Below are 24033 nucleotides of genomic sequence, written 5' to 3' on the forward strand. Positions count from 1 at the left end.
CTTGACTTTTACAGTCAGAAGAAAATCAATCTTATCCATCCCCTCCAGTCCTTTAGGATATTTATTCAAATGTCCAACTCATGCATAATTTTAAGTCTATTTCTCTGTTGAGTCCCACTGCGGTCTGTCAAAATATTTAGTCATGATATCTCACTAGGTCACAAGATTGTTGTTGAGAACATAAAATGCCAGCTCAAAACCCCCTGACACCAAGGTCCATAGTGATGCCCTAGAATGTTTTAGAAGCAGATTTCCTCTGTTGTCCTTTCTATTTCATTCAGAAGCAAATGCATTTTTCTGGTCCTCCACTTGTGTGGAGTATTTTCAGGTTAACAGTGCTGGCTTCTTTTCAGGGTGGCCTAGAAGTCTAGGCCCTGTGGTCTCCCCTCTTGGACATATGTGTGGCTGCCTTCAGGAGGGTGAACAGTTCCCCATCTACAGAGTATAATACTAACGTCAGGGCAAGGACTGTAAGTACCACTCCAAACTCTCTGCTTTTTTTTTTTCCTCCAGTATAACCATGAAGGTTCCTGAATTGTATGGGGCCTGAACCAACACTGAGTGGACAGAGAGGGCATCGCTATGGGCATCAAAGACAGCATTCAACATCCTTACTTTGCAAGCTACCCCGGGTGTTATAGGACATTTGAGAATCAGTTTTTTGACCTATTGTTTATCACATTTCACAGTTGGCAGATACTTTGAGAATACTACAACATAAGAACAAAAAGTAAATGTGTAACGGAAACTTGAAATTCTATGAACTGTGGTGTCCTGTGGGACTCAAATACTTGGAAAAACATTTCTGCAAAAAGCAACAGGAAACAATTCCACTTAATGAGTAATTCTGATCATAGTTTGCTGGCCAGCAAATTTAGACAGCTATTAAAATCTCAATCAAGTTTTCTTTCAAAATCTTAATTATCATCCCTCCATATGAACTTACGCAAAATGGTATTAAAATGAACCTGTTGTATGCGATACTGGAAATTTAAAAATTCATGACATCATTTGAACACCATTATAATAAACTAAACTTACTTATATCCTGACTTAAAACTAAAACGCTATTTAATAATTATTGAATGAGCCCTAACTTACATGTAGCAGACCCTGTTGTTTGTCTGAATGTTATCCATCCTCTTCCTAAAATAGCCTTGGTTTTGTTCTCTTGCTAACCTTTTTGCAAGGGACTCATCTTTGGGGCACTGCTGAACTGAAAGCAGAAGTGATTTGTTGAGTCCTGGTGCCTCTGTGTATTCAACTGATGCCATTTTAGGTCTGGGCATATGATAAGATTTTGCCTGATGAATCCTTAGGAGGCTTCTGCTAGGGACAGGTGTTAAGGCTTATATCTGGATGTCTTCCCAAAGCCTCATGAGCTCATAGGTGGAGCTTTTTAGAGGTGGCTACCTTTGATGCTAGGATTAAATGTGTGATGTTGGTATGAGTATGTGATTACCCAATTGGTCTGCTGACTGGTGTGGCATAATTCCGGGGGTGGGTAATTGGAAGACCCACCGTGGGTGTAGGTACCACCCAAAGGGCAGGTAGCTTGGGTTGCACAAAGGCACAGAAAGAAAGCAGGCTGGCTGCTGTTTCGCTGCTTCATGCTTTGCTGCCTTCTGCCCACCATGAACTTCTTCTCCTCTGTGAGGCCCCTCTGCCATGTCACTCTGTCTTGGAGCCAGCCAACCATGAACTTAACCCCCTACGAACTGTGAGCTAAATAAGCTTTTCCTCCTTTAACTTTGGGTTTCGCTTATTTTGTCTCAGCAACAAGAAAAGTCACTAAGATAGACAAGCGCTCCTGAAATAGGAAGTTGTGTTTCTAAAAAAGATAATTAGGAGAAATATTCTTCTTCTAAAAGATATCATCATGGCTGGGTGTGATTTCTGTAACAAAATGGCCATCGTGCCATCATGAGGGGGGCAGAGCAGAGCAAGGCACAGATCACGGAAGAGGAGACAGAGAAGAGATGCCCCATCACTGATCTGATGTTCAGATACCGAATTAGTGAGGTCTGAGTCACCCTCGCTTGCAACCTGTGCTACATGACAAAATAAATATTCCTTATTGTTTAAATGGTCAAATCAGTGTTTTCTGACATTTAAAGATGGAAACAACTCAATTGACAAAGATTAATGCCCTGAACTTCTGAAAAGCCAGAAAGGTAAAATTAAAAGCACACAACTGCACGTAAATGCAATTAACTACAATACTAGGTTGGTAAATATAGGCGTTGCAAGCAGGAAGAGAATCCCTTAAATTGTTGATAGTTGCAGTGGAAGAAGGGAAAAAGTATCATGAAAATTTATGTTTTTATATAAATTTATATAGGCATCTGGCTTGAAAGGGTAGGGCTTTGTTTACCACAAGCAAAGCTGAACAGAGTGGAGACCAGGCAGTAAGACTGAGAAGAGGAAAAGGAGAAAAAGCTCTCCAGCTAAGGGCACTATTTAATTTATCACCCAAACTATGTATCACTGAGTGTGAAATGGGAATCTTAGTGATACTAACACCAAGAATAAACAGGGACTGGTCCAGGAAGACCAGGATATATGGTCTCCACAATGACAGCACGAAAAAGAACGTAAATAGCATCAGGATTTTCAGCTGCCATGCAGATTATACAGGGAACTCACTGAGAGATTATCTTGGGTATAAACTGTGGTATAAATACTTAGGCTCTAGGTGAGAAACTGGTTCTTCATTTTATTCACAGTGGAAGGCCTTGGAATTTCTCGGCAGGGTGGGAGGATGCTCAAACCTACATTTCAGGAAAATCATTATGGAAAGAAGCAGGAGAAACAAGAAGAGGTGAAAAACCCAGTAATCAGCTGCAGCAGTAATTCTGTGTAATGAACCACATTTGTAGCAGTGAGAAAGCAAAAGGACACATTGAAACAAATGGGGATGCAGAGCAGAGGGCAAGAGGGGCTCAGGGGTAAATTCTGGGATCACCTATGCTTGCGGAGCGGGACATAAAAAGGGAGGTGAATAGAAGACCTCATATGGGAATGTCGGTGGGATGGAAGAAACCCGTCCTGCCATGGAAACCAGGAGAGGAAAGACTTCCAAAATGAGGGCCATGACCAGACACATCCACAGCTTCAACAAAGGGAGGAAGCTGATGCCCTGGCTGGGGAGTTATTGCTGGTGACCTCTAGGCAAAACCTCGGTGTGAAAACAAAATCTTTAAACATCGTTTGCCTTTCAGGAAACCTTCCTCAGGAATCAGCAGCATAACTCCCCAAAGCAATCTGACCTTAAGGGACCTGACAACAGGTTTGATTTAAATGATTAGTTCAACTGGATGAGAAGTAAAAGGAGGAAAAACTGAAACGAATCACAAGGGCTTCAGCCTACCTCATTCACAGCTCTGCGCCATCACCCTGACCCTCTTCACAGAGTTGAGGGCCCCTGAATATTTGGTCCCCAAGCTTTCGGCTCAGCTTTCCCTGATGTCTGAAAACCCTGACCTTCGAAAGAAGAGGTTGACACAGCCCCGGCCTAAGTTCTGTGATTCAGTAGTTCAGTCCAAATGCTCCGCCCTATACTCAGTAACAAGATTTAGGCATTACTCCTGAAGGACAGTTTCTACATTGCATTCAATTTCTGTGACCCGGTGCCTGTTCCCCAGTTTGCGCTTTGATCGCCTACTTAGCGCCCGGTCCCTCTCAGGCTGGAAGAGTTGGTTCCGCTCTGTCTTCCAGGGGCTGGAGTTCGCTCCTGAGCGTTATGGTAGCTAAGACAGTGTTTATTCTCTTATTTAGTGATGAGTGTTCTTGACAGTCCCTTGTTCTGGGACTCCTGGGAGTTATATTCTGCCCAACTCCCAGACACACATTCCTCCCCAGCAAGCCTCCCCGTGCCAGCTTTTTTCCTAGAATACCTGTTTTCTGCAACTGTTCCCTCCACCGTCCTCACTCTGGTGCAGCATCGGATGCCCAGAGCACTGTGAGGGCGTTGGCCTTTCCTCCGTGCTTTTACTCTGTGCATTCCTCAAACGCACCCTCAGCTCAGCTCCTTAATTCAGTCCGGCAAGCTAGAGTGGGCCCGGGCTCTACCCTGTCTTGATGCATGACAGGTTTTTGTATCTGATTCCATTTTTGAAAACAAGCATCCAAGGCAAATAGAAACCCAAATTGGAACCAGAGGAGCTCAGATTTTGTGTTGTTCCCCTCCACTCACAAAACCCAGGGGATCCGCACACTCGGAGACGAACAGAAGCAGCGCGAAGTGCTAATTCACGCATACAGGTGAAATAAAGCCTCTGAAGGAGGCAGCAGCGTACTTGCTGCCAGTATTTGCAGTATGAATAAACGGTAACAATGATACTTCAGCATTAATATCTGAATTAAAAATGAATATATCACTCACGGACTTCTTCTAATATCTATCCAATCTGATCGATGCCCCGGATAAAATAAGCACAAATACAGACCTAATTTTCTCCTGATAGAGGTATTTCCTTAGAAGAGCGGTCTGGAGCCCACAGACATTAACATAATTAGGACCTTTAGTAAAGCACAGGAGGGGAGGATACCTCCTCACTTACACTACCAGGACCCTGGGCACCAGCTCTACCACATCAACAAAAGAAGTGATCTGTCTCACTGAGAGTAGTGCTGGACAACATATGTTAACGTCTGTAATATTTACACAACTTCCCCAACACACTGAGGGATCCTCAAAGACTTCTTTTTACCTGTTGAATCCCACATCATACAAGCCGCCTGGTGCGTTAGTATTGCGTAGATTGATCCACATATTAAGTGGACAGTAGCAGAGCCCGGCAGTTTTGGCTCCAGAAAATATACAAATAGTCCAATTTTGGGGGCATTTGCTGCCATAATGTGTGCTAAAGATTAAGTAATTCCTTTTAAAGAAATAAAAAGAATAAAAAAGAAAAGCAAGAATGCCTAAATGATGCCATGAACAAAATTTCTCCACAACGTTTTCAATACATATGAAGAACTAGCAAGAGGAAGAGGGGTGGGTACAATCCACACACAGCAGACAGTCTTTTCCTCCCACTGGGTAACACACAGAAGGGAAATCTGCAAATGCTCCGATCCAAGTTAAAGTCATAAAAATGTTCTAATATTCTCACATACTTCTCTATTTCCTAATCTGGATAAAAACTAAATTTTATTTTTAGAAAAGTGTTTTAAAAATCATATTTGAAACCATTACAGTAAACCAAATATATAACTTGAAAAAAAACTTTAACAGTCTATTCCTGTATCTCCTGAAGTATAGATCAAAACAGCACATATTAATTAAATAATATTCCCTTGATTCAGGCAAAAAAACAGAAAACTAAATTTCTTTAATCAACAGAGTAAACATTTAAATCTGGTGTGTGCAGTGCCATGCCACCAGCCCTCAGCACTTGGCTATTAGCACTCACAACTGGCTAGTACAAAACGAGAAGTCCTGTGAAATGGTAAGTGGATTTCAACAACCACACAAAAAAGAATGAAAAACTTCAGTAATGAATTTATTATATTAATTACAAGGTGGAAAGATAGTGCGGATACATAGGGTCAGTCAAATACATTATTAAAATCAATTCTATTTCTTTCTTACTTTTTAATCTGTCTACTAGGAAATTTAAAATAGAGCTTGCAATATTTTTCTGTGAGGGCTTATGAATTTGGATTCTATCTTTATGCTCCGTCCCGCCAGCCTACCAGAAATTCAGTTAATTGCTCAGCAGTCATAACTGCCTAACAGATTCTGGATTTTAAAATGAGCTGGAGCAGAAGAAGGCTGCATGGGTATCACAGATATAGATTTTTTTGAGGCTTTATTTAGTATGCACATCTGATCGATTTTCTTAGTTATAAATATAAAATTAAACATGAGGAGAGCATTTAGAAAACTATTCATGTTTCTCTATTATAGCGTCTTAGTCTTTAAAAATGACCACGGAGCAACTGGACACACATTGCAGATGGATTAAACAAATGTATGTGGAACTAGTATATTTGGATGGGTGTTTTAATCAACTGTCCTGACATCTGTCATGTTCCTGAATTAGGTCCAGTTTAACATGCCAATCACATCTGAGGTTTAACCTACCACAATCAATTTACTATTCATTATTCTTCCATAGTCAGACCAAAAGAATAAAACATAGACCACAGAGGAACCATTTTACAGGATTTGAACCTTGATTTTTTTCCCCTTAACCTCTTGTCTGAAAGTAATATTGTGATTGTGTCTGTGGACATGTGCTAATATATCTAGAATTTCTAATCTGTTTTCTTTCTGTGTGTGACACTGAGCTTTTATTTATCGCTTAGGATTCCTACATGGTCTTTTTTTATAGACATAAGCTATTCAGATGCAGCAAGTTCAATAAATTCTTTTCTGTGAGCCATCTTCCCATGCATAGTTCCTCATTCTGACATTACTGGAACCCACCTTCTTCCTGATATGTTTTTAATCACATTAGTTTCTGCATAGTGGGCGAACTGCTCTCTAATATTTGCTCTGGAGGAAAAATTTACCCTATGGTAGATAACTGGCCTCTTGGAGAAGACTCTTACAGAACACTCCTATCATGTACAGTACAGGCATACAGTTGATGGAGCTTTAGGAAAGTACACCTGTCATGCAAATCAGTAATCTAAGAAAGTGCATAATAATGGCATGGTAAAAGATCAAGAATGTTAAGTATTTGAAATTTCAAAATTTTCATCCAAAACCCAAACTACCATCGAGGGTACAGCTATGAAATAGGTCATGAATGTGACTTTACACCAAAGTTGTAAAATCTTTTCACAGCCTATCAGTAGCAAAAGGAGAAAGGAGTTTTAATTTATCTAATGCCTAAAACAACATTTCAATAATAAATTCCTGATGCTTTCATTTATCTTTATCACTAGAACATTGCTCAGTTCCTGGCATAATGAAGACAATCAACAAATTACTGTTGAAGGTAGGAAGGGAAGAGGGAAAAAAGGAAGAGGGGAAGGAGGAAGCTGAGCAGAAAAGAGGAAGGGAGGAAGGAAATGAGGGAGAGATGAGGCAAGAAAGGAAGGAATGGAGGAAGGGAGAGACAGAGGGAGGGAGAGACAGAGGGAGGGAGAGATGGAAGGAGGGAAGAAGGGAAGGGAGGAAGGGGACAGAGGTAGGAAAAATGGAAAGCCATTTGGTTTGATCGATTTATAGACTATGACTACCATATGGATGAATGGTGTCCGCTCTGGCACATGGCGGATATGACTGGGTCATCTGTGTACCTGACACCAAACCTGTGCAGTGACTTACTGAAAAACACCAGTGACAAGGGGCTGGGGATTTAGCTCAGCGGCACAGCGCCTGCCTGGCAAGCACGAGGGCGTGAGTTCAATTCCCGGTACCAGAAAAAAAAAAAAGAAAAGAAAAACACCAGTGACAGTATTTCATCACCGTTCCACAATCTACATGACTTGGAATTTATGTCTTCAGCAATATTTTAATACAGCAGAAAAATTATATTCATCCCATGGCAGCTGCCCAGTCACAGGTTATGGTGGTGTTAGAATCTACAGGACCACACATATATTCTCATCACTTCTCCTCACCTGGGATTCTACAAAAATTGAGAGTAATTTGGGGAAAACAGAAGTAACAAACTTCATGAAAAGATACTTAAATAGAAATACATCTTGGGTAACACTTTGGGAAGGAACTAATACCCAATTTTTCCTTCATCTCTTCTACTTAATGTCTTGTGACTTAAAGCTATGTTCTCCTGGTTCAAAATACTCATAAGACATAAACTACTTTTTTTTTTTTTTTTTTGGTTTTTCTCTGGTACCGGGAACCGAACTCACAACCTTGCACTTGCCAGGCAGGCGCTTTGCCGCTGAGCTAAATCCCCAGCCCCAACATAAACTACTTTTGTTGTTTTTTTCAACTAGATATTACCTTAGATCATCAGTGGCTACGTTTTTATTGTAACACTACTTTACATTCTTTGTAAGTGTCATAGCTTCAAATGACATCTCAATGATTTGATTTTCATATAGAATTTTTATCACATCCTCTGATCTTCTCCATTAAGGATAATTTGATGTTGCACTGGGACTTGCTGAAATTACATACAAATTATTGTTCTTTCCGGTTGTTTATAACTCTCTCTCCTTCCACAAACTTTCCATTACAGCACCATCAAATAGCATGAGAAGTGTGCTCCTTCAGAACTGCCCATGGACCTCAGGGACCCTTCCCTTGTTATCACTGGAAAATGACAGAAAAAGAATGGGGTTTGTACCTAACCTTCAAATTTCTTCATTTTATCTAAATCACTTAATGTTGCTTGGCTTGCAGTTTCTTCAAAAAGTAATGAAAATATACAATAATGGAAGTGTTGCGAGAATTAAATCAGCACTCTCCTCAATGAACATGTTCAAAAGCACTAGCTTTTATTCGGTGGGCACCTATTATAAGGAAAAGGAGTCATTTAGGTCAAGTAACTGACTCTACATTACCCTGAGAGAGGAGGTAAGAGCCAAACTCAAGTACTGCCTCAATAAATATTAGTTCTCATTCCTTCCTAACTAAACCAAGAGCCCTTGACAGGATGATTTGGAAACATCCTGTTATTAAGAAGTTAAAATGCCAAGTTCTCGGGGAAGGTTGCCGTAGAGTGAGCGGAAGTCAACTATCGTCTTCACAGGGTGATGGCCGAGTGTCGCCCAGCTCCCAAGCACGCCCTGGGTGTGGGAATACACTGTAAGAATGTCAGCTTTCATGACGGCTGCTTCTGCATGCATCTGGATCCTTGCGTGGACTGTAAATTTCCAGACTCAAGAACACTTCTTGTTTATCTTCTCACCAGTTGCCCTTTCCTTTATTCACTGTCAAATACTAAACAAAGGTTTAAATACCAGAAATAATTTCTAAGCTAACCTCTGCCAATGTTTCAGCTGCAGGATTGTGAGCCATCTTAATCTTTCTGAGCCTTAATTTTATTATCTCCAAATGGTTACTGAGACCTTTTCTCTGAGCCGTAGAGCACTACACAAATGTGAAGGCCATGTTACGGAGGTTGTCAGCATCACAGCAGTATGTAATGCATTGATGGCAGAATGAATGTCTAACACAGTTTCTGCACTAGCAACCGCAAGGCAGAAGTCTGGTTCTCCACCGAAGGCTCCTTAATCCCATCACCTCACACCTGCTGTTTAGCCTCTGACCAGATTCCACCTCTGACCCCTTCCAATCTGCACACTCTTGCCCCCTGGGCTGGCTCCGAGGGTCTGGGGATGGCCAGCCGGGCCCTGCACCTGACCCGTGCCCAGGACCTCATCTTTTGCTTCTTTCTGCCCTTTGCCCCTTCCTATCTCCGATTCTGACCATCCTGCCTTCTCTTATTCGGGGTGCTTTCCTCCACTTCACTCCCTCCTCACCTCCGACGCGTTGTCCTGTTCTCCCCTCCCACTCAGCGACGCAGCTTCAGGCCGGCGTTTCTTCTATAACCCTAGCTCAGCACTGGTCTCTGAAGTCCAAGTGACTGCTTTCAGAACTGCTTGCCAGCAACCTGCCTGTCCACATCCCTGCCTTGGCCTTCATGGTCCTCCAGGCACCATACATTCCCCCAATCTCTGTACTCAAACCACGGGCCTCAGGGCGGTTCTAGCTCTCTTTTCTGTCAATGGAAACACTGGCTGCTGCTGTCTGCCTGAATCTCCCACCTCTCCTCTCCTCCGCCCAGCACTTCCGTTTGATGCGTCTCTGCTGCGTATGGGCGCTGCAGCCTTCACTGCCTTTGCTCCTTGGTGTTCTCTTGCCGTGTCATTAGCCTGGCTGCCTTTGCAGGCTTCTTTTGCAGACTTAAATGTGCCTCCTCTTTCGAAGTCCTCGAATTCTCCCTGCTAAGTGAAGGAAGCCAAGACACTAGCACATTCGCATCACGAAATGTATGTAAATCCAATTAATCCAATCAAAGCTTGTTTGTGAAAAGCCTGTCTTATGTGCTCTTTTGAAGTCACTTTCCATGAATGGAAATTTTAACCAGATGACTAAATTTAGGATAGTGTGTCTTGCAAGAAGCCCATGAACATTTAATCCTTGATACTATAAACTGGGGAATCTTAGTTTCTCCTACCAGGAATAGTAATGTTCAGTTTCACATTAAGACCCATCAGTGCTTTTTTGAAAGAACTACAATATCATAGTTTGAAGTTCTAGAATAATATATAAATGTATACTTTTCACTTTAATCTTCATTTATAATGAGAGAATGAAGGCATTTATTACACAGATGAGCACACCTGTCATGCAATTTAGAAAATGCAAGTCAACTTAAAAGCAGCAGCAGCAATAAAAATAACTTTGCTAATTTAAATTTTAACTGTGCATCCCCAACATAAATTTTTATAATTATACAAATAATAGTCTTGCGTGGTGCAAAAAAGACTTAAAAAATCATGTAGTGTGTACATCACAGAAGTTAACTTCTTACTGAGTAATTAAAATTTCATTTCAGTCATATTTTTATTTCTGAGTGAGAAAAACACAAAATTTCTGGAACATACTTAGCAACTGAGACCCACATGCTAAACACTGCCCAAGGATTTCTTACAACTCTAAAATAACATTTTTATTTTTCCTGTCAGTTTAGGAAGTTAAAAGTCAGTCATCAAAATAGAATTGCAGTACTTTTGTGAGACAGGCAGAGTTAGAAGACAGAGAAATTGAGGCTAAGAGGTGAGCATGTGGATCACAGGTTTAACCCTTCCAGCTTATAAAGGAATCAGGATTTCAATCTCTTGCATATCATTAGAATGTATTTCCCACCAAACAGCCCTATGCTCTGTTTTGTGTTTTTTGGTTTTTTTTTTCATTTTTTTCCAGTACCAGGAATCGAACTCACGACATTGCACTTGCCAGGCAGGCGCTGTGCCTCTGAGCTAAATCCCCAGCAGCCCTATGCTCTGAACCTAATTACTTCTGTCTTACCCACCCTCCCGTTTCAGACATCCTCACAGTTCCTCCAACCCAAATGGCTCTGCGCGCTATTCCATGGAGCACCTTTACTTCACTTCCGTAGCCAGCGGCATCCCCTCCTCTCAGAGTCATCTCCTTTCACAGGTTCACTCTCCCACCTTCCTCAGGGCACCTCCCTTGCTGTTACATCTCTTCTCTCAGAATCAGTTCAAATGCACTGATGCAGGAGTCCTTTTTCCCGTCTCTGATGCATCACACACACAAAGCCTTGTCCAGGAAGGACTTGGCAAATGTTCTTTACACATTAAAGATCAATTCCTGAATACCAGACTATTGTGCTTTAACATGACTGCTAGTAAGCTATTTCATTTACACCCATTTCATAAGGTTAAAGAGTTAATGTATGCTTGTTTGATATTTCACTCTAATTGGGAAACCCTGAATTTCGCTGAAAAGTGTCCATAAACAATAAAATCCTCATTGCATTTTCCCCATTCTGTCTGATGTTAACTCAAGTTGTAAGTGATCTTCCTGTTCAAGCAGCACTGAATCTTTCTTTAGTAAATGTCATTCTTTAAAGTACCACTAATTTTTATCGCCCTCTGAGGAAAAAAACTCTTCAAAAATAGTTCTACGTACTGAGTCAAGTGTTTCAACTCCGAAGCTATGATTACGAATGAAAATGTACAGGCCATGATTCAGATATCCTGGTGACAATGAAATCATGACCCACTTCATCTGGAAACGCTACCACCTGTCCCAGTGCAACATCACAAGGAGATCAAAATGAAGATGTTTAATTCTGTCAGACATACGTGTTTCAGACGTAAAATGTATTGATAACTTATGAAGTTGAAAGGGAGATGAGCTGCTTTTAAGTCACCTAGTTTATTTGGGGTAAACTTTTTTAAAATATTATTTAATAGATAAAATGGCACAGTTGGTAAAAAAAGAATATACACTACATAAAAATTTAAACAATAATTTAAAGTTACAAACATATGTGCTATGTACAAGTAAAGGCACGAATTGGCATTTATAAAACAAAATATAATTATGTTAAACATTTTTAAAACAATATGATAGGTATTTAGTATACTCTCCATATGAAGTTAATGAGATTTGTTTTGGACTACATTCTGCATAACTCTGATTAAATAAAAAATGAATACGCATAAGAAAAATTTTGCAATTATTGATGACTGGAAAAAAATAAAACATCAAATATATAGGTTTTGAAAAAATAACAGATGTTATAACCCGAAAGTCTATGAATGGGTAGTGTATTACACATATTTTGTCATAAAGATATCATTTATTCAAGTGCCTAAGAAATTAACAATGGTCTTCAGTAAGAGAACCTAAAATGATTTTAATTGGTTATTTTAAAATGCATAGGTAATTATTCATACTGTATACACGTTTGAAGGCATGAATTAGGTAATATGTTGTAAGGAGTAGGCCAAGAAATACAAGACATATTTGCTAGTGTATATTGATTTATAATCTTCTGATACTTTGTAATTAGCTATACTCATACAATAGCATACTAAATTGTATATGCTACCTACAATTAAAAGCATTTTAATATCATTCAATTCCAAGATGGCCAACCCAATCAAGAGAGGCTGCCAGGAATTTGATTTTAAAGACTGAGAAGACTGAATCAGTTTCAAACGGAGAGGAAAATGCCACGGTGTCTTAACAGTGTCCGCTGTGGTCCCAGGACAGGGACAATGTACGTCCTCATGTCGTGTCTTTATCTGTTTTGTTTTGTTTTGGTTTGGTTTTTGGTTTTTCTCCTGTACCGGGAACCGAACTCACGACCTTGCGCTTGCCAGGCAGGCGCTTTTGCTGATGAGCTAAATCCCCAGCCCTCGTGTCTTTATCTGTATGGAAAAAAGTTGAATTCATTTTCTTTTTACAAATGACAAAAATGACTAGTGTAGGGTTCTATACCCACCCAGGGATAGTGGATTCATGGACAAAGTCATTGCAAAATAAGTAAAATTCTTGCTGTGTTTGTCAGGAGTGAAAATATACCTTCAATACATCATTCAGCAGTACACATAGAAGATATAAGACATCTGGAGAACGGACGTCAGCGAGCCAGGATGGTAGAACAAATTCAAATCCATGCCACGGGAAAACGAACATTTGCGATCTCAAGACGGGTAGTCAGAAAACTGAAAAATAACTTCAAACTTTGGGAAACAGCCTAGACTGCACCACATGGCCTCAGAGGGTTGGGAGAGGCCGGCAAGTGGAGATTTGATGAGACAGCCTTTCTTTTATTGGAAGACAGAATGCCCTAATAGACTTGTTTTATACACAGAAAGAACTGCCTGGGGAAGCAATCAATCAGCTTCCTGCTCCAACTAGAGTCCAAACCTTTCCAAATGAGACATCCAGTGATATACAGACCAGAAAAATGGCCTGGCTTTCTTAAGGTCTCAAAGCTGGTGCACAGCAGAGCAAAAAGGAATACGGAGGGACCCACAGTGAAAAGCTATTCATTTCTGTCTTGTTTTCTCTCCAGCAGCTCCCTCCACACCCACGGCAACCCTGCCCTCTCCTGGAGACTAGATCAGGCCACGGGACAGACCGTTATCCAAAAGAGCACTGGCTGGACAAATAGGGGGCTGTTGATTCAAAGCATCAAAGAAAGAGTAAAATAAAAGCATCTGGAGCTACCTAAATTAAAAGATAGAAATATTAAAACACATGAAGACCAGGGACAATAACAAGGCACAGCACCGCCAGAATTGCTCTTCTAGTCACTGTCGCTTCCTGAGCAAAGTTACCAGAACTTACCAGGAGTTCTCACTGTTGTTCTAAGAATATTTCCAAGAAGAGTGAGACCCCTTCAAAAATATGTGCGTTCCAAATATAAATGCATAAATGCCTGTGCTTTTCTCTGAGAATACACCACTGAATGGCTGTTCCACGCCTGTACCTTGTTGCCCAACCTGAAAGTAATGACTCAGATACAGCAGACATTTTATATGTTAGTTACACCGTTATGTTAAAATTGCACTACAGGAATTTCAAATTTGTGTATCAGAAACTACACTATGAAGCTGTAGAGTGGCTCCGATGTGGTTTTACTTTTCATCTGAGGAATCTGTTGTTACAAACATAAAAGAAGTATCGCAGAGCCAAGTGACTTCACAGTGAAAGGTGCTTGTTTGCTCACCTTTTGCTATTTCTCATTTTCACCGATTCCGCGTTAATCATAGCTGTGCTGTTCAGAAAACTCCTTTGGGTAAACAAGGATAAAGTCACAGAATAAAAGAATAAAAATATCAAATACTCTTTACTTCTGTCTCTCAGATAATACTGCCATACAGAGATTCATCGTTGGGGGCTTTACACCCTCCAGGAGAAGGCAAAATCGACCACACTGCTGGTGATGAGGGCCACTGCCATGTTAAAACCACATCTAGGAACATTTGGCTGAAGAGCCCATTTCCTTGATGTGGGTCAGAGGTTAGTGCCTTGATCTGAGTCTCACTGCTCTTCCCTTTAAATTGAGATAGCAAGAGGGCCAACCTCACAGCGCTGCTGCGAAGGCTCAATCAGTTAATATGCGGAAATACTTGTGACAACGCCTGGTATATACCAAGTGCTCCACCTAAGTTAGCTATCTATACACTTTCTCATTAGCTGCATGGTACTGAACAAGTCACTTCAAGTATGGGCACTGATCTGAAAATTAAGGGATAAAACTGTGACTTCTATAACCTTTTTCATGGCTAAAAAGTTCCAGCTCTGAAGAATCATGTAGGGGCTGGGGATTTAGCTCAGCGGCACAGCACCTGCCTGGCAAGCACAAGGTCATGAGTTTAATTCCTGGTACTGGAAAAAGACCCAAAAAAAAAAGAATGGTGTAGTCTTTCACACTGAATTTACAAATCTTTTCCAAAAATAAAATGGCAGAAAAGGCCTGATAGTGTGGCTTGAATCAAATGTCTACTAGATTCCCATATCGGTATTCTAGACTTAGCCCAGCAATAAAGAAGAGGGAACCCCAAGTAATCATGTGCTGAGGAGCCAGAGCAAAGACGAAACAAAGGTCTCTTTGTCAAAGACCAAAAGGGTTGTCACGCAGTCTTGACTAAGTCTCTTCATTCGTTTTAGTAACTGAGCGAAGCCGACACTTCCCAGGCACGTGTAAAGGAGGAGGCCATTGTCGCCAAACCAAAGACAATGTTTTGTTCTTTTAACAGGAAATGTTAGGGATTCGTTTTAAATAACAAGATGAATCCCCAGGTGCACCATCTATCCAATGCTGCTGATTTCGGGTCTGTGAGAACATGACACCCTGCCTCGATGAGGTCTCTGGAAATACAAGATGCTGCTCAGGATGAAAAGTGCTTCTGTGCACCCCACTGTGAGACAAACCTCAATGTGAAACGGAGATTTTTTTTTTAAAAAGTACTTTCTGCTGGCACTACTGAAAGCACCCTTTTGAGAAAGGGATCACTGCACAAGAAACACATAGAGGTTCTAGTCATATCAACACAAACCCCGCTTCTCTTAGAAAGTAAATTCTCCAAGTTTCTTTGATAGCATGCAGCTAGATTAGGAGTACATTTACACTTAACTGTCCTTTTACTTCCCAGCACTGCTTTGCAAGGTTGAGGGGGAGAGCTTTTGCTGGGCTTCCATCCCTGTTTTGGGATTCGGAACAGATCATTTAACCCCGAACCTTAAATTGAAGGAACGAGGCACACGGAAAGTCTTCACCAAATATCTGTTCAGAGAAATTATGAATGAAGGCGAGAAGGAGGAAGTACAGAGGAAGACGAGGAAAAGAACTTTTTACACCTCCATTCTACGTACATCACTTCAATTTCAAGTGTTTCAGATATTTTTATCCCATGTCAAGCACAAAGTACATCCTCAATAAATAATTAAAAAATTGCAAGGGACTAGCAAAATATAAACGTGCCAACAAGGAGAATAAAAATATTAAGTTTTCCCACTTAGTTAACTTACCTTGAATGTACATTAGAAAAAGAATGAGGTCTACGATCTAAGCCACTTCAGCATAGTCTGCATGATAGCCATGCACCCATTTGTTTGTGTTCTCTTTAGGAAGGTGGAAGTAAAATGCCACTAAAAGGCAAAGTCCTACACAGTGAGTAACATTTCATGAGGAAGGTCCTACTCCAGTTGCTGCCAAAAATCTTTTTGCTGTGTGTATGTTAATTAGCAACCGATTTAATTAGCATTGTGGATATAAAAAGAGATTTTTTTATTCAAGAAAGCTGTGACTTTTAATTAGTGTGATGAATGCTAAAAATGCTTTCTTATTGGTGAAATGAAAGATTGTCAAGCTATGTGCATTGACTAAAACAGTCTGGGGACATCTCCCTCCCTAAGTGAGCAGCGCTGGAGACGCTGGTGAGGCTCTTGACCTATCCCCCAGTGGTTTCTTCGGGGGGATCAGTTTCCACTCTTTGTTGGTTTAGGACTTTGGGCTGGAGCAAGACACAGAATCCCACGGTGGCCGTGCTGGCCCTTCACGATTAGTTTATTAAGCCTGATGACCCGAAGGACAGAGTAGAGAGCTCCGTAAACTTATAGAACAAGGTCCTTGGACTGTTCTGCTTGTTTGAAAGCAAGATTATTCAATAACTCTAGTCTCAGGTGACTAGCTCGACGGCTGAACTCAAGCTCATTTTGACCTCATCACATAGAACTTCAGTGGGCGCCAGGGCACCGAAAACAGTCACCAAATTTGGCAGGACAGAATTCTCTTGAGTCGCTTTGCAAACCCTGACTTTCAGGTGCTCACCTAGTGGGGGAAACAGTTAAAACTGTGACATAAAGAACAATATTAAGTATTTTAATGCTACAGTTTGTATGAGAGGCAAAAGGTTCATAGAAATGTAGTTATCTGAATTTGGAGAATCAGAGGAGCCTCATGCTGATTTTGTATCAGAATGTTCCAGAAAGTTGGGATAAAGGTTTTCTTTTTTTCCTTTTATCTTTTTTTTTCTTGGGGAAGGGAGAAGGCATGGAGGGAGTATTACACAGGTTCAAAGAGGAGAGCTAAAAAGGAGTTTATTCAAGAAGTTACAAATGTAGTAACTACATACGCACACTCTTTCACTCACACAAAAACTCTTTTTGTAAAGTGTAAAGTGTACCTGGCTTGGAAAAAAGAAAACTTTAGAATTCTGTGTTTAAGCTCCCTTCCCAAATGGTGATTTCACTGACAGCGACTCTCAAGCTACAGCGGTCACAATAGGACTAAAAGAGGAACCGGCTGCTGGGTGAACCCTGGCACTCCAGGAGCAGTTTACACAGCACCAAATATAGAGCTCCATCTCACATACTTTAAAATACCACCCAGCAAAGTAATATTCCCTGCAGTTCTCCGAAGTCAATTGAAAGGGTCTTCCTAACTACAGCTTAAAACCACACCTCTGACATCAGAGTTTGCCCTCTCGACCTCTATGGATGGAATGTTGATTCTGGAAAATCATATTGTATTGGCTACTGTGCTGGTCTTAGGAATTGATAAAGGTTTTTCTTGAAACAGACTTGAAATTGCCCTTTTCATATTTTCGTAACTAGGGCTATCCAGTATCAGGCACGTCGATACTGTAGAGAACACACTGGTATAGAATCAATATGTTTTGTCTCTCCTGCCTAGGAGGAATGCTATCGTTTATGTTGCAAATCACATTTGCGTGCAGCTGCAGGTAGCCAACACAGCACTGGACCTGAGGATAGGTTTCCATCCTAGTTGCGTCATTTACCAACTCGTGAGACTTGCTAGCGCTCCCTAGATGTATTATCACATATACTGTATCGTCTGAGACAATTAATAAGAGCAGTAGCTGGCTTAGCTCCTTCAGGCAACAAAAATGATTAAATGCACATGATGTTATTTTAATCTGCACTATCAATAATTGCACTATCAATAAAAGTTACTAGCACTTATAATAAAGAGCTGTCGTCCACTGAACACTTAGTATATGCATGTATTTAACTCTTGTAAGATACCATGTTAAGTATTATTATCTCAATTTTATAGCCAAAACAACTGAAGCTTGGAGATGTAATTTTATGTATATTGTCTCAGTGTTGAAAAGGAAGGAATATGCTTTGTCTGTTTTGCAAACCCAAGCAACGGCAATGTCCCTAATACACAGTACATGCTTTATTTCCATTCACAACTTTCATGAATAATGTCTTCGGCACAGTGAAATTTAAAAATCAATATGATACAACAAATACTTAACAAATGGTATCTGATGTCGGCAGTGCTCCCTCTAAACATTATTTATCTCCAATTACAAAAATGAATAAGATGATTCTTTATAATAATTTTGACAATATTCAGAGTTTACTGAAATATTTTGAAAAACAGATTTGAGTACTGGAATAATAGTCTGCAATAATTAGAAGGCCATTTTGTACTTATATGGTTGGCTTTTTGTTTTTTACTGTCCTTTCTATATGAAAATCCGAAAAAATTATAAACATTGTATCCATGTTGCCAAACCAGAGTGAGTGTAGAAGGATGGCAGAGTAGAGCTTCAAGTGACGCCCACCATCTCCCATGAGCAGGTGGTTTTACGGCCCAGAGAACCCACTCACATTATGTTTTCCATGTATGCATGAAGTGACTTACTGTCTCTAAAGGCTTTTCTCACCACCCAATTCTTACAACAGCTCTGAAAGGTAGGACGGAGGAAGTTAACAGTTTCAGTAAGCTAACGTCCCAGAGAAGCTACCTGGGTAAGGAGTGCTGGGGAAAAGAAGAAGAGAAACAAAAAAGGAGAGAGAAAAGGGAGAGAGACAGACAGACAGACAGACAGACAGACAGAGAGACGGAGAGGAGAGGAAGAGGGAGGAGGAGGGAGGGAGGGAGTGAGAGATAAAGAGGGAGCAGGAAACGCCAGCTGATGTTTGGATTCAGCGTCTTTCACTCTTCCCTCAGCACCAGCAGCTCCTTATCAGGATGCAAAGCAGAGGCTAAGTGCACAGAGAAAGACAAAGAGGAATGAAAGGGGGTGGAAAGAGAAAGGGAGGAAGATGGACGAGGCTGATATGAATGAGTGAGTGTTAATGAGATTATCCAACTAAAGCAAGGCGTGTCGAGGTACCCGCAAGAGCTCACAGACCCATAAACCTGGAAGAGTAGTTATTTTAGAGGATACTGCACAGCTTTTATAACGTGATTAAATCACGAAAGCTCTCCCTAAAAATGGCATGTGCCCATAAACATACACAAAACGTTACACACAATTCATGTGCATTCACACCAAAATACTGTGCTAGGTCTCATTTTAAAAATTGTGCCTTCAAAGCAGAGGTAGCCTCAGCTTTCTAGTCTCTGTAGTCTGCAGATCTGGAGCTGGAGGATGGGTCTCCATCGTGTGGGTGCAGCTCGGGAGCAGTGTGAGCCCCTGAGATACGAGGTGCGCCTTCCTATCAGAACACAGACTCCCAGAATCCCTCCTGCTGCCACCTGCCTCTCCACCATGTTTCCAAGCTTAACAGGATGTGAAGTAATTTCCTGCACCACGCATTGAGACCATTATCCACAATGGAACACAAAGCTTCGCGTCACGTCCAGAAAACTGAAGTCAAGGACAAAAAGTCTGAGAATATTTTGGCTGTCTTGAAATCAAATCACTATGACTAAAAATCTTTAATGAACAGGTTACCTTACTTGATGACATGGGGGTGGGGGTTCATCAAAGAGGGGAATCACTAACTTGACCCTGAAAACTGATTTCTTGTTTCACTTTTCTTCCCATTCAGACTCCCCAGTTTGTGAGGGTAGGATTGAACTAGATGGCTTCTGTCTGCCTCTAACACATATTTCAGTATTGGAATACACTAATGCAAAGATATTTTTGCTAGGAGCTTTACACAGGTTGTCTTGGCTGGTCACCCCAATCTTAGAAGGAATAATGGAAGCTGACATGCACACGACTGAGGACACTCTGATACGGAACTGTGTTAGCTCACTGCACACTCAAACCACCTCACTACCCCCATTTGACAGTTGAAGAAATGAGGCACAGCATGGTATGGAGAGACTAACTGGCTGAAATTCTCACTGTTGGAAAACGGCAGATCTGGTTTTCAACCCAAGCAGAGCCAGAGTCCAGAATCTGTGATCTTAACTTCTACATGTACTGACACACTAAGCAACAGGTGTATTTATCTCTAGTTTACGAAGGGTTGTGCCAAAGGCACAAGTTTGCTCGTTTGACTAGCAAACTGAACCCAACCAGGGTAAGAATCCAGACTTGTCTGTCACCCGTGTCTATACTCTGTCTGCTATACCACACCACAGAGATGAGTTCCAGGAATGGGGACACGAGGGGACATCCAAGATGAGGCTTGGGGGACAGCAAATGTACATCAAGGGGACAGCTCAGTGTATGAGACGCCCCTCCGTCATCACCAATGTCTATGGCGCCCGGGCAGGCCGCCAACCTCAGGGTGGCAGCCGCACCCACATCCCTGAAGTCCGAGTCTTACCCTCCTGGGGGTGCAGAGGTGAAGAATCCGGAGTGTCCCTTAATCTTCAAACCCACCCTACCTGGTTTCAGGGGCCAGCTTAGAGGTGCTAGTTTTCTTTACCTTGACCCTGGCTCCATGAAAACAGATAGTGTCACTCTGTCTTCTTCCAGTCGTTCGTGTTGCTTAGAGATCTAAAGAACAGTAACTCGAATAGTCACCAAATCCAAATTTGGAGAGGATAAACCATTGCTATCACTAATTCTTTCAACCAGTGAACACTGAGTACCATGAATTCAATTTCTGTGGATGCTCTATGCATCACTTTAACAAATGCTACATAGATCAAAATAAACAATACCTGCTTTCAGAGTTGATAAATCATACCATCTATAAAAAGAAGCCCAAATTGTTTTTTCTGAAAACATAATTATATTACACAATATTGGGTCCAGAATTTAACATGATAATATGTAGACACACTGACAGTCGAAGAGCTTCCCACACTCTTGCCCCCAAAATGCTCTGCAGCGTGACGGAGCTGCATCCCTGCTCATTTCCTAACGAACACTCAGCCCACAGCTCCAGGTCTCACGAGGACAGCTCTACCCTGAGCCTTCAGTCACGAGCCCTTCCTTCCCCTGGACACAGAACTTCAAGATGAACCAGCACCTGCCTCCAGAGCACAGTCTGCAGTCTCTGCCTCATGAGCTTGTTCACACAGCTGTTCCTGGGATGTCCTAACTCGTGTGTCACTTCAATCTCTTCTTTACTACAAACCTCAGATTCTACCGGCTCCTCCAGGAAGTCTTTCCTTACTGCTCCAATGAAACTGGCTTTTTCCTTCTGTGGGCCGTTAGACTTCTTTTGTGATACATGTGTCCTATTATATAAATCCATATATCATACATATAACTTTTGTTATGATTAGTTATATTATGTTCTTTGGCATGTGTGGCTAGCTTTCCAAATTAGGCTACAAATTTCACAGGACCAGTGACCACGATTGGCTCCTGCACTTGCCTTTATAACCTCTGTTCTGCCCCGTGCAGCATCTGGAGCACAGAGCTTCAGGAGACACGGCACAGTTATTTTATTCATAACAATGCTAAGCTCAGCAGTAAGCCACCTCCCTAATGTGCGCAAGGCCCAGGTCCAGTCACGGCGCTGCAAGGAGTAACATAAAATAAATAATGTTAATGGTACGGTGAACTCTTGTGGAGTACAACTGTGGGCCCACAATGACAGTTACATATTATAACTAACTTAACATTCACAGTCCTTTCACTGGGGGAACAGAGGCTTCACAAGGGTAAGCACATTGCTCGAGGTGGTACAGCAAGTAGAGCTCCCGGCTCTTGTCACAGCAGTAGACTATATCTGTGTGTTAGATTCTCCACCAGCTCAACACTGTGTACAGTGACACAATGTAAAATACATACAGCTTTTAATTTTTAGATAAATTGCACAAGTACGACACAAGTCTATAGGCTATAATGCTGAGGAGGGCTACTTTTCTAAATTATTCATAAAGATTAGATAGTTTAAAATATCTAATACGATGAAAACAGTTCTGAGACATTTATTTAGAAGAGCAATGATTTAGGAGCAAATTGAATTTTCATCCTGTAATAGCAGGAAAAAAGCAGACTCTTGGAAGTTTAATAGTCCCGGGTTAAAATTTTGACAGTACTATGTAACCCCTGATCCTTGGGCACGTTACTTAATCTAAGTCAACGTTTCCCCAGTACTGTATGGTCACGGATGGTGAGAGCTTTCAGAGCTAACTGCAGTATTAGGTGAGCAGAAAATACGTGGAAAACCTATCAGAGTATCTAACCTAAAGTGACAGCCCCAGGGATGCTGGGTACTCTGAACGTTTCCATCAGTGATATTCCTACGTCAAGGAAGGATGCTAAGCCGGCGCTCCTGAGAAGAACGCAGAGGCAAAGCAGCCTTTCCTCTTCCTCCTCTTCTCCTGGTGACAGAGTGTGCCCCTCCTGAGAGCAAAAAGGGAAACGAAGGCCAGCATCCGCCGCCCTCCAAATCCTCACTTCCTTAAAGTTCATTCTTTTGTAAAAAGGTGACAATAAGGAAAACCCAGCTGGATCCACCCTGTAAATAATCTGTCCACTTCTATCTGCACTGCCGGCCCTGCCCACCCGCACTCCTCTTTCAGAAAACCGGTTCAAAGCAACAGAACTAGCACAGCATGTGGCATCGGTCCCACGGGTACGCCAACATCATAAACACCTGGTTCTGTTTCCAGACATTTCCAATTTATTAACTAAACCTCGGTCTCCGCAAATGTTAACTGGAGGTAGGATCTACTAGCAGGGCTTCTCTGAAAAATACAAACATCCACAGCCATACGTGGCCCAGCACGGACCAGGCACTCAGCAGTGACTGTCCAGCCCCGGTTCCTCCCAAGGGGAGAATCATCAGAATCTTCAGACCAGCTTGGCACCTGCCACAAGGGACGGATGGTTTGGGTCTGAAGAGAGCTCTGGCATTTAACTAAGACACAAAAATGGCAATCACCAAGGGACAAGTTACAGGCACTATTGATTATGCTTGCAACAAAGTCAACCACCTGAAAGTAACTCGCTTTTTTCTTTTTACAATAAAATACCCTTGAAAAATCCCTGAGCTACTTAGTTTCCTGGAAGTCATGTGCCTGGAAACCCAGCATCCGCAGTAAGTCAAAGAGGCCCCTAGGACCGACCAGGTTTTCCTCTGCCTTGTTTTCAAACGCAGAAAACACAAACACGACGCTGGACTTCGGGTTTCTGGTACATGTCAGAACATTGCAATGTCAAAACCAAAGCGAAACATTCTCCGGGGCAAGATCTAACACATTTCACACCATTATGCTGGAGATGAATTTGAACTCACCTATGGCAGTACCTGCGATAGAGTTACTCCGAAGTTATCAAAAAGTTGATTGGTTTGTTCATAAAATTCTACTGCGTGTTAAAAACTCATTATTCTGTAAATCATTAAATTTTTTCCTTAAAATCCAAGCAAAGATGAACATGAAAGCTTATGAAGGATACAACAGATGCTCTTCACACGGGTAAGAGGAATTTATAACTTCAACGACCGCAAATTAAATTTGATTTTTCCCTTTTCATTTTTTAATTTACCATTTATCATCTGGGGGGACAGCGAGGGCCACTGACCGCATCACCGGAAGGGAAACTCCTCCAGACCAAAGGAACCATACCCGGGCAAGTTTTCTAAAGAAACACCGCCCCCCCCCCGCTCCCTCCCCGCTTCCTGCAAATAACTTTGCAGTGTATGCACACATGTGAATCACGCTGGGAGAATTATTCCAGCCATCTCACGTGTGTGTGTGTGAGTGTGTGTGTGTGTGTGTGTGTGTGCACCTTCGCGTGTGTGCGCGCGGATCTGTGTGCTCACACTCACACTCACACGCCCCGAGTCCGTGCATCACAGGGCTTTCCAGCAGGGTCCGGGAGGCGCCCTGGAGCCCAGGCGGGCGCAGCCTCTGGCGACCCTGAGGAGCCGGGACCGAGGCACGGCGCGAGCCCCGGCCAGGCGCGGCCGCCGAGGCCTGCTCGCTC

General features: G+C 41.8%; 1 protein-coding gene across 1 annotated transcript in view; it reads right to left on the reverse strand.

The window, feature by feature from the left end:
* The window catches only part of LOC102020949 (lipid phosphate phosphatase-related protein type 5), a gene marked incomplete in the record, with an annotated part of 118316 nt that overhangs the window by 93272 nt on the left and 1011 nt on the right, over positions 1-24033 (reverse strand).

Source organism: Chinchilla lanigera, unplaced genomic scaffold (genome assembly GCF_000276665.1).
Source record: "Chinchilla lanigera isolate Chin_1 unplaced genomic scaffold, ChiLan1.0 scaffold00034, whole genome shotgun sequence".
NCBI classification, from domain to species: Eukaryota; Metazoa; Chordata; class Mammalia; order Rodentia; family Chinchillidae; genus Chinchilla; species Chinchilla lanigera.